The sequence below is a fragment of the Pagrus major genome, chromosome 20 (genome assembly GCF_040436345.1).
Source record: "Pagrus major chromosome 20, Pma_NU_1.0".
Taxonomy (NCBI): Eukaryota; Metazoa; Chordata; class Actinopteri; order Spariformes; family Sparidae; genus Pagrus; species Pagrus major.
Genome location: NC_133234.1, coordinates 8,929,670 through 8,940,395, shown reverse-complemented (window position 1 = coordinate 8,940,395; position 10,726 = coordinate 8,929,670).

Sequence of the window (10,726 nt, the reverse complement as noted above, 5' to 3'; positions counted from 1 at the left end):
CAAAGTGCACGCTAACAGCCGCACACACTCATGCATGAAGACAACAAACAGGGAAATTACTACCAGACGCACAAACGTTTGGCCTGGCAGCAAACCAACCGCCACTGGAGGTATTTTATACTGAATATCAAGCTGGCTGATCGAATAGTGACAGTGACACCAGCCATGTCGGCCAGGAGACAAAAACACACATAGAAACCTACACCGCGTTCACATACAGCATCATACACACTCTGAATCTGTGCCATGTCCAAGTTTAACTGAACCCTGATTAACAGTGTCACTCTAAATCACAGGCTTGATTTCAGCACTAAACCAGACCTGAGGCTGATTGGAGACGCATGAAGAAAATGACTTGAAGAGGGGGAGAAGGGGGGGAGGACAAGGACAAGAGGGAAGTGGTGCAGAGACAAAGTTTTAAAAAGGAGGGTAGGAGGAAGAGCAGGGGTAAGGAGGGGAGATGGATGAGATTGAATAAAATAAAAAACAAAAAGAGTAACAGCACACAAGGACTTCCTTCAGCACGTCATTTTGTTGTCACTGAGAAACAGTTAAACCAAAACACGTTTCTCTGTGATATTTCCAAAGAGTCCGAAACGTTTACTGAGCAGTAAAACGTTTTTGACGTGAATCGAAGTTGACGTTCTGAATTTAATTAGACGCCGTGAGTTTGCAGCGACGGTAGCGGCGAGTGTTTGTCTGTACACATGTTCCTACTTTATTGTGAACTCCGCTGACCGCGTTTTAAAATGCGCACAGCAGTTGGGCCAGAACCAGGACGCCAATAAAACTGGTCCAGGTAGAAGGAGGAGAGGGAGGAGGAGAGGGAGAGAGGGAGGGTCTTGTGGATTAGCTGTTCGTGAGGTCACAAGTTAGATTCCAACAGAACCCGGACCAGTGTGAGTCCAACATCAGGAAACTCTGTCCGACGACAAGTGCTAATTGCTGCGATGGTTCGGCACTTCATTTCCCAGAGGTCACCTGGGTTGTTCCATGATAGATGTGACATCTCTCTTCCTTTAGTTTAGTTCTCTGTTGATCATCACGCACAAACAGTCTAGCTACTTCTTCTGTTAATACCAAACTTATAAAGTTAAAAATATCTTCTTTTCCGACTTCTCAGAACATATGAATCACCTTCTGTCACTCAGCAGTACAGGCTGAAGTGTTAAAGTGAAGCTCCACAGCCAAACACTGAACAGGGACAACAGTGATGACAGCTGGTTGGTGCTCGTGACAATCAATATCCAAAGACAATGAAAAGAGTAAAGTGTGAAAGAGATGTGAGCCGAGAGGATAACATATTAAAAAAAAAGAGGAGGGGAAAGACCGGCAACAAGTAGGAAACCTCCGGTAAATGCGTCATTCTGGAAGGTGACACCTCTGGACCGACGAAAGGTTCCACTACACAGACACACATACGTACTCGCACACTTGTGTTTGTGTTGCTATGTGTTTGTTGGGCAGGTTGAGAGGTGTGTGTTGTGTGAAAGGACTGGCAGACTTCTAGAAAAGACCTGGTGACTATGTTTTGCGGGTATATAGGTGGGGGCATGGGTGTGTATGGAGTGGAGTGAGTGTGTGTGTGTGTGTGTGTGTGCGAGGGCGTATGAGGGCGTGTGTGAGGGTGTGGTACGTTAAAGTGTGTGTTTATGTCCTGGTGGCACGCAGCAGCCGTGTGCATAAATAGGAACATGTCAATGGTAGGTAGAGTGACGGTGATGTCATGGGTGTTTTTCCAATATGTGTGCTGCTGTTTGTCTGTGTGGGTATTCGTGGGTGTGGGTGTGTTTGTGTGTGTGTGTGTGTGTCCTGTAAGGATTTGCAGCGTCACTTCAACACTCTTGTTTTCCCCTGTTTGTGTATGAGCCATAACCCATCCTGCCTCATCCTTTTCTTTCTCCTCACAAAGCTTTATTGATGATCAACTGAAGACTGCAGCTCACTATGACTGATTTATTCACTTATGTCGACAGAATTTGGTGAAATAATATTGTTTTGAGTGAAGACTGCCATACAATATAGAAACCTAGCAAAGTTTCAAACAAAAAACTTAAAGTTGAGACCATTCATTTTAGATGAAGATGGACGATATAACAAAAAGTCCTCAAAAGTCAGGCCAAAACATCTTGATTGTCTCCTGGTAGCTCACACGTGTCCTTAACGGCTCTGTAAAGACACACAGAGTTTAAAAGCCTGCAACTCCTCTCCAGTTAGTTAGAGCTGAAGAAGCCTCCAGGATGAGAGCTGAAACGTCTTCAAGAAGCACTTAAAAGTACCATGACCTGGATGAACCTTCTTCAACGTATTTCTTAAGTATACTGTAGGTCATAAACCCTGCCCCTGGGTAACGGGCTAAATTAAAGAAATCAAAATCATTTTTTTCTTATCATGATGACGTGTCTAAGTATTCATTTTTCTGACAAAGTCTGATTTTAATTAGTTATTTGATGCTATAAAAATGTCATGTGACGGTTGAGCAGGATATTTAGGTGTTTAAGCAGCGACGGTTGCTGCGTTTCCAGAAAAAAAAAGTTTCACTCTGCGCACGCTCAATTCTATCTCCACACTTCCTGACGTTGTAGCCCAACTGTCTAATACAGGAGAACACCTGGTTTGCCTTACTTAGCCATACATTGAAAAAGTGTTAGAAGGTAGTTATAGAAGTTGTTGTAGGAGTTAAGTCTTGCTTAGTAAAATATTTGTTTTTCCATGATTACAGCAACCCGTTGGGATGTTTGCCAGATGCCGTCCCCGTCCCTCGACCCTCACTGCTTTAAGTCCCTATTGATAACGCGGCTCCACCACCCGATCACCAGCGTTGGGATCATTACTCAAAAAAATCCCCACATATCCTAAGGAGGACATGCACAAGATCTTTTTTTATGCTCTTTAAATGGCATGTAAACTGCATTTACACTGCAAAAACTCAAAATCGAGTACGTTTGTCCGAATTCTGGTCAAAATTCTCCTTATCAATCACAAGAAAGGAGCATTTCAGTGAGCTGAACTAAAATGAAAAGATTTTCCTTTGGCAGTTTTTCTTTTTTTAACTCTTTTTTACTAAACAACTGGTATTCATAGATTTTTTTTTTTGAAGTGGCATTTGTTTCCACTGTACTGGGCCAACTCACTCGCTCGCCCGTTCAGGAAACCATGAATTTATATAAGACTACTCCAGGTGTTCTTGCTTGTTTATCACTAATGCAGTGGTTATATGTCACGAGGAGGGGTCAAATACGAATGTGAATACAGTAATGCGTTACTTCATAGCGTGTTACCTCCAACACGGATCACTACTGCAGCGCAGAGTGGCTCCGAATGACCTCACCGACCCAAGATGGCTGCGTCTGTATACAGGATATTCTGGCTTCATCTTTGAACGGCGGGAGGAAGTGGGGACGTGTTGTCCATCTTGATATACGTCAGCGGTTGAGAAAAACAGCAAGTGGGCAAATGTCTTAAAGGTCATGGTGAATTCCAGAGGTGAATCAACTGCATACAAAGTCAGTGGACTGATGTGAGTGGACTGTGCAGTATAAGCAAAGCAAATTGAAGTAGAAATGTTTGAATGAGTCAAAAATATTTCAGCTAAAGGCAAACATTTGCAAATCTTTAACTTTTATAATAATACATAGACAAAGGACGAAAAGGGCTGTGAGTTAAAGAACAGCAGCGTCACATTCTTATATAATGACCAAAAGTCAGACACTGATTATGTTTGTTTATATATTTCACATATTTAGTCCTTGCCATGTTGTTTTAAAGAGCAACAGCATGTGCCAATCTGAATTCAGATCAACCTCGGCCCTACAGGAACACTCACGTCTTGAATGAAAAGATTAAATTGAATATAATTATTTTGAATTATTTGACTTATGTTTGATGTAACACCATCAAAATGCCAATTTTGGGTAGCTGGGAACATTCACGTGTGCTTACACACCTCTGCAAACGTCCACAAACTCTTAAGACACAAAATTAGCATTTCAAACCACTGCTTTGTTATCATTTGGCGCAGCTTTGTACTGCCCCAGGAAAAAAAACTTGTTACGATCCTAATGTAGATGTGTGACCCTTAATGGCAGCCAGTGTGGGAGCAGGCCTCCCTTGTTGTGCTGGCATGGCACCTCCAATCAGCTGCCTGTAAAGCTGTCAGTAGGACCCTGGAGGTACACAGCACTGAGCCCCTGTTAAGTATCCACAGATCACCCTGCTGGTTTTGTTCCTGAAAAACACAGTGTTTACATGCTCTGAGGCATGTGGTGTGGGGTAAAAGAGGTGGAATTAAAGCAGAGGGTGGAGCAAGAGGACTTAGAGAAATACATGTTGCATATAATGTTGCTAATCTCCTTTTAAAAGCCGTATATCAGAGCTGATTTTGTTTCCCAAAGCAAAATATAGGCCCCATTAGTTGTTTACCACAGGGCGCTCGAGAGGAATTCCACAATATGGAGGTCATTACCTTTGGTTTCTATCATGCCCTCTGACAGATCATATTTCTCCCAGCGTATAATCGTGTCTGCCTGCAGCTAATTATTTGTGTAAACCTGAGCAGGCTACTGCTGCTGGCTTTTATGGGATATATTAGTTATTTTAAATGACGTTGAGCACAGCAGGAAAACAGTAACGGGCAGTTAAAAAAAGGCTGACACTTGGTGTGTGTGTGTGTTTCTGATGGTTTTGGGGTTAGCTTGAAAGCGATGCCACACAAGTATCGGGACTCACAAAGTGAACTAAAAAATATTGGATGAAACAGACGTGTTTACCTGAGTAATAACTGGGATTATGAATAGAAATAATAACGCACTTTATTGCTCCTTTAAATGAATGTAATGGAGGGTTCAAACTTTACATTTTCCATTCCACTTTAGCCCTTTTCAACTTCTTCATACAAAAGCCTGATCATCTTTGTCATAGCTGGTTAAGCCAGTCCGTCTCCATTACTTACTTTAAATGAAAGGTGCTTTAATCACTTCCATTTCACCGACACTTCAACTGCTTTCACACGTTACGCAGCAACTGACACAAACTATTTTTATACCTCAACTTGTCAGTTCAGCTACTTTAAGATCTCAAAGAATCTGAGCTTATTTAACCACTAACCTGCCCCCCCGACACTTCAACTGCTTTTATTCTGAAAGTGCTTTCACCAGTTGCAACACTACTACTCCACTACTCACATTTTTGCCGCATCCATCTTCATTTACATTTCTTCTTTCAGTAGCTGCGTTTACACAGACAATATTCCGATAATATTCAATCTGATTGAAATCAGATTCCAGCGTAACTCTTCACATGGACACGTAAAAACCTGATAAAGATGTTTGTTTACATACCCCCAAGCATTTAATCTGAATTTTTGACATTTGCAAAGTGGTTTCACCCGCTGTGAAGCATCTAATCTGCCGGAAACATAACAGAAGAAGTTGTTTTTTTTAACTTGCTGTTAACTAGTAATGAGTACACCAGGAGCCTCAGACAACGTGCCAAGTCATGTTCGCCAATCGTCACTTTCCCATTAGATCATCCATAAGTACGTCTTGGTCGTAACACTTTTACCATTTTGACTTTTAGCCTTTAAACATCAGCACGCTGCCTTCAAACTTCTCCAGCGGTTCTTGATGTGGTCAGTGGTTTGGTGGACCGCGGCTTTGTTCATCTTTTCAAAGACTTGTTTGAACAACTTACGAGCCTTTCCAACCATCGAGGAGTTCAACAATCTTTAGCTGCTTTAAGTCCTCCAACAGATGAGTTTATCACAGACCGCTTTCTTTTTGCTCCCGCCATGTTTTTGTGCCTCCGTCACAATGACCTTACGCCCACGTGGGACAAGCATGTGCAGAAAGAATATATTTGGGCGTTTATTCTGATCATTGGTGCAATATTAAGGTCCATGATAACACAGCTAGTGTCTACACTTCAAACCCTTTCATGTCTGCTCATCCTGTTGTCTCCTCATACACTTTTAACTACAACTACTTTCACTACTTACACTTCAGCTGGCATTGTCTTTCAGTTTACAGCCTACACCTGTACTGGCACTACTAGATTTTGAGACTTCCACTTCAACCGACACTGTATTCACGACTTCTGCTTTAGTTGACACTTCAACTCCTTTCAGTGTTTGAGATTGAAATGACTCTTTCAGCAATCAATCAACTGGTATTTCCCTTCACTCAGCACTAACACCCTCAGCTCCTTTCAACAATGCTCTTCCAACTTTTTTCCCTATTTGTATTTCTATGGCCACTTCACTAACTTCAGGATTTCAGTGATGTCAAATGTTTCAATGGGAAAACTGCAGCAGCGACCGCATGTAGATTGTGTTTAGAAAATGCAACCGCTCATTTGACCATAGTGGGAAAAAAAGAATAAAAACATTACATTCATCATTCAGTATATCCTAAATATGGAGGTTCCACTCTGTAAAGTGTTATGATTGTACCCACTGAGAACTTGTAATGTTGTATCTCTTCCAAAGCAGATAATTTATTTTATTTTTATACCATCAATCAATTTGTCAGAGTAGGTGTTCCTTTTTCCATATGGTGAACATCTCATTTTAAATGCAACGTCTTGTATATACTGAAAATATAAAACATTTACACGTGTAAAATCACATCAGAAGAAGCCTGTGAGAAGCCGGAGAGTTGTTGCTTTTTGAAATGTGGTTTGGTACAGAGCGGAGGTGGAGTCAGATAGACAATCTGCAGACCTGTGCAGGGCACCACCACAGCGTTGGTAACGCTGCCAGCCAGACTCAGCCTGTGGCTCCGACCTGGCATCAGGGCTGCAGAGAGACCCAGAGCAGTCGCCTTTCATGTTGCTTTCACAGGCTTAGCTCCTACTTGACAGAAAGACATTAGCAGTCATTACCACCGCGCCAGAACCTGCTATGAAGCGATGTCTGCGCGTGTTTGTTCATTTTACGATCAGTTCTTCTCTCCTGTTACTGTGGCGTGTCACTTCACGAGTAGCTGAAAGGTTTGTCACTTGGTGAGGTTTCCATTAAGTGCGAGCTCCGTGCCAATTCAAATGCGCCAGCCGTTGACACACTGTAAACACACACACACACATGCAGAAGAAACCAGCAGGCATGAATGTTCAGCCAAAATGGGATTCTGAAGGTCAACACTGATACGAGTACTTCTGTGTTGTGTTGTTTGTGTTTTGAACACATTGGCAACGTTGCCGACGTGTTCACTCACATTAACCATAACCACCATCATTTAGCAATTTATCTATTAGTTTTAGCTACGGTAACAGCTAAAACCCTACCACTTATCCATTTTCTTTAGCTAACTATTTCAACCACTTATTCATTTTTAGCTACTTTTAGCCAAAGTAGGCTAATGGCAAAGACATTGCTCGCTCATTATCATTAGCTAACCTAGGCTAATGGCTAATGGCTTTAAGCTAACTTTTTCAAGGCTAACATTTCAATCATGTAGGCTATTCATTAGCTAGCTTTTTCGCTAACGTCATACCAGTTATCCATTAATTTTTTGTCAACTATTTCAACCACTTTTCTGTTAAATTCAAACAGACTATTTCAGCCATTGATCCATTTTAGCAAAAGTAAGCTAATGGCTAGAAGTCATTCCACTTAACCAAAAGTTTTTGCTAACTCTTTTGACCATTTCATTAGACTTAGTATTTCACTCACTTGTCAGTTAGTTTTAGCTGACTATTTCAACCATTTAACCATAACGTTTAGCTAATTTGAACAGTTAATACTTCTCGCAAGGCCTATCTTTTTCAACCATGTACATGCATTATTCAAGCTAAATGTTTAGACCCTTGCTAACTATATTTGCCACGCACTCTCAATCTCATATCATTACAGTGTTCAGGTGTTACAGTTAACTCAATAAATGTGCTAATCTAAATATAATTTATAGTTTTTTAGTTAGTTCAGCTAATCCACAGTCTTTCCATTTGGCTACCGGCTGCTGCTGAAGTGCTCCCTGATAGGGATTTACTGCTGTACATGGTCCTAGTTGAGGGACTAATCACATTATTGTAGTTTTCCAGATTAAACAAGCTCAAATTGCCGGAGATGATGGATCAAACCTTGGCTCGGCTGTGTGTTTCCTGTGGCCTGGAGTCTTCTGGACAAAGAAATGATGCAATTTTGTATCATTTCTGAGAAGTGATGCTTAGGTTTGAGGATATCCTAGAAATTCAAGCCTTCATAACATTGGCACAAATACAATTCTTAAAGATCGCCAGGTTTACATTCTCAGAGGAGGAAAGGTCTTACACAGATCAGTGTTCTGATGAACAGCTAGCGAAACAGATCCAGTGAGCTACATACGACTTCCCGAACCCCCAAGTATATAATGTCAATCCCAGCATTTGATAGTGTTTTATTAGGTGATTACTCCTGATTGGCAGGTGTTACTAAGTGTTTACCAGTAGATGCAAGTGTTACTAGGTTGTGTTTGGAGCGTGCACAGACAGAAATTAACAGCTTGCATCCATTCTCCCACTATACTGTGCATGAAGAAAATCATTCCCAGGCAGCGAGCCACCCCAGTTGAAAATAAAGAGGGATGAAGTGAAGATGGATGGAGAGAAGCTTGCAGCCAAGCCTGTATCGCCTGCAGGAGAGATAATCAGAGCTCCTGCTCCCAAACTACTGAGTACTTTCTCTGTTTTTCCTGTGTGGCCGGGCCAACAGTAACACTCATCAGGAGGGGTGGGGCGAGCACAAGTACGAGTCAGATAAGGCAACAGACAGAGTGGTGCAAAACGTGTACGTGATGGTCTACACAGTGAGACACAAATAGAGAAAACGGTCCGACGTTTTTATGTAATCCAGTTGGTTTTGCGCGAATGTGGACAAGATTTGTGCACACACACACACACACACACTCACACGTGCACAGTCAGAGCAATAACACTGTCAGCGTCAGCAGTGAGACAGGCAGGATCGCAGCCCTGCCGCTGTCTGTCTGCCACCTTGTCATATAAATCTTTACAACACAACGTACTGGCACACGCTGGGGTGTGGATGGATGTTCCCTCACTGTGTGCACAGATGGTGTGTGTGTGCAAGAACTGATTCATAATCGAGACCATATAAACCTGTGTCTGTCAAGAACATGTAATTGGTTGTGTGTGTGTGTGTGTGTGTGTGTGTGTGTGTGTGTGTGTGTGTGTGTGTGTACTGACACTGACAGTATTATTGGGCTGGTCAGGACAGCTCGGGATGCTGAGTGATGTTCAGGCCAGAGGTGCTGAAGGACGGGGGGTATGCTTAAGTGAAAGCTCTTTTCTGCTCTCATGTGGCAGCAAGTCCATACTAGAGTTTTACTAGTGTGTATCTCAGATCATTTGAACTACTGACCTATTCATCTCTTATAATTCCCTGCACTGCAACAGGGAAACCACTTTTGGCGATGGTTCCGGCAATTTTACTGATCCACAGGTCGCGGCAGTAACGCACCAAAACAGGTAGCAAGACAGCAGCAAAACTTTTTTAATTGGATTTTGGATTATCGCCGAAAATAAGCTCTGTAGCAAACACAAGTTTATGATACTTACAGGTTTTGTTCAGCAAGATAACCCTCACAGATAAACGCCACCTTTCAGATTTTCGAAATGTAAATTAAAACGCTAGCAGCAAAAAGCTAATGTTAGGCTATAGACGGACTACATTGCGATCACAGCGACATACTACACAATTACTATACACGTTTCGGCCTGTAAAGACGGACTAGTGAGTTGATGAGCCTAAGCGTTCGGTGTGATGACGTAATGTCCCGACAATTTCCGTAGTCTCATTTAGCCACTTGTTAGCGACTGCCGTTTTTCAGACACGTAAGCGCTTTACAGTTCAATTGTGGGACATTTAACGATGTATTTTATGTCGTAGAACATGTTAATCTCTTTAGCTTGGGGTAACCACGGAGCTTATTTCAGGCATTTAAACAAAAACCCGTTCAAAAACCTCACTGACTTTGAGACAATGGAACCGGAAGTGCAAAAATGTGAACTGATTTCTATGTTTTAGGGCTCATTACTACACCGCTCTACTGTGCAAGCGCAACACAGATGCTAAGTGCTAGGCCTCCGGCTCCAAGTACACCTGATGTTTTGGTTTGTGCGTGAAGCAGAGGCAGATGGAATGGGGTTTTTAACAGTTAATGAGTACAATGAGATGAATTTAAAAAAAATTGTTTGGTGAAACAGTTCAACACTGTTTCAGTATAATTGTACTCTGTCTCACATTTTAAATAGTTCATGATATCTTAAGATGTAGTTGAAGAAGAAGTTGGAGGAGGATTAATGAGCGCCAGTAATCCATTGTTTCTCACTAAATAGGCAGAATAGGGACTTCTAGCGGACCCGTGTGACGTGTGTCATTAAATTACAGCAGCTAACAATTTAATGAACACAGTGAATGGTTGTTCGTCTACCGGCTGGGGAGCGCTTAAAGCTGGGGTCGGTAAGATGGAAAAACCGTCAAGCCCAGGCTAGATTTTGAAAGTATCCAGCCGAAAAATCCCGCCCCCGCACTCAGGCCTATATCCACAGCTACTCCCCCCAAACCATGAACGTGCACTGTCTGACGGAGTCCCGAGTCTTCACGAGTGTTGGGAAGAAGAGTGTATTAGTGCATCGTTTTCATCACGAGTGATGGGCGGAGTCAGGTTGACAGGTTGATAGGTTGACAGGTAGGCTGCACTTACAATATCTTCAGGCCGCTAAAATTGAT